Below are 1,625 nucleotides of genomic sequence, written 5' to 3'. Positions count from 1 at the left end.
CTAGTGCCAGAAGGTGTTACATGAGTGACTGGTGGAAAATAACCAACATCAGTCTAAGCAACTCGTGGTCTAAGGTACTCAATAGCAATCAACCTGATGCGATGCTCACAAAAGTGCAATAGTAGCACACAGCCGTGGTGGGTAACCAACTGTTCTTGATTTGGCTAACTGATTCATTCATTGGAATGGAACTCATACCTGGAATGGGAAAACAAGTCAGAACCATATCCAAAAATGAGCCCACTGTCCAATATCAAGTGTCCACCAATAGTGGGCTACAAGAAGGCCTACACCTATTAAATTCTCTCTAAAATAATAATGGGTACCCTTGTATCTTGCACTGACCTCTCTCTCCATTGGAAAATTTGCTTCTCTTTTTCAGAGTGATGTAGAACCTGAGGAGAGAATCAGCCCATCACACCTCGCCAGGGCACCAGCTGATGACATACAGTTAGTGGGGTAATGAGCAAAAGCTGCTTTCTCAGTGAACCTGGTACCAGCACAAGGGTGAAGGAGATAGACACAGAGAACACTCAACTCCTACCAAATCAGATATACAGAGACTCCCAAGATCTCATCACTGAAATAGACCTAAAATGAACCCAACATGGCTCAGGGAGATTTGTAGAAGAGGGGGCGGAAAGATTGTTAGAGCCATAAGTTGGGCCATTAGGCACAGAGTCATTGCTTCTCCCCCATAACTGATGGTCACCCCTACAATGCAAGACCTGCAAACCTCATGGGGAGACGACAGGCTAATGATGGTACCATCATGGGTGTTTACATACTATATACATAACTAATAAAAAAATGAAAAGAAAAAAATTAAAAACAAAAAATATAACAGCATTAAAAAGTAACCACTATGGAGGTGGAAAGATTGCTCAGTGCTTAAGGCAGTTGCTTGAAAAGCCTAACAACCCAGGTTTGATTCCTCAGTACCCATGAAAATTCAAATGCACAAAGTGGTGCATGTGTCTGGAGTTCATTTGCAGCAACTGGAGACTCTGGAATGCCCATTCTTTCTCCGGGTTTCACTTCTATATCTCCGCTTGCAAGTAAATATTTTTTTTTAAATAAATAACCAATAAAGTCAAGTCAAAATACTAGTAAATGTAGAGGGAAGAAAAGAGAGCACAGCACAGGGCGCAAAAAAGAAAAATAAGTAAGGAAGAGATTAAAAACCCCTCCATTTAAAAATGCATGAACAAAATTAGGAGATTCTATGAAAAATATCAAATTAAAAATTAAATGCTTAAAATATGCAATAGTTAAGATCCTGCTTCATAGGTAGTTTAAAAAAAATGAAGTATTGGAGCCCTCCATCCTCGGTCCTTTAAAGTTGGAGACTGCCAGTAATATACAAGGAGGAGGGGGAGGGGAGGTGGGAGGTCGGCTGAACTTGAGGACTTTGTCTTTCCTATATTTGACTACTGCTGTATTTGTATTGGCTGGATGTCTGGTGTCCACCATAGCTGTGTGTGCCCAGTGGCAGCTTTCCTTTGCATACCAGCGACATCTGCTGGCCACTCTTAGCTTTGCATTCTGTGAGCTGGGCTGATTTCTTTCAACCATACTCATACACATGGGGGATAACGTTTTAGCTAGGCTATCTCTTGCAAGCT

Source organism: Jaculus jaculus, chromosome 3, assembly GCF_020740685.1.
Source record: "Jaculus jaculus isolate mJacJac1 chromosome 3, mJacJac1.mat.Y.cur, whole genome shotgun sequence".
NCBI lineage: Eukaryota > Metazoa > Chordata > Mammalia > Rodentia > Dipodidae > Jaculus > Jaculus jaculus.
Note: the sequence above shows the minus strand (reverse complement) of the source record.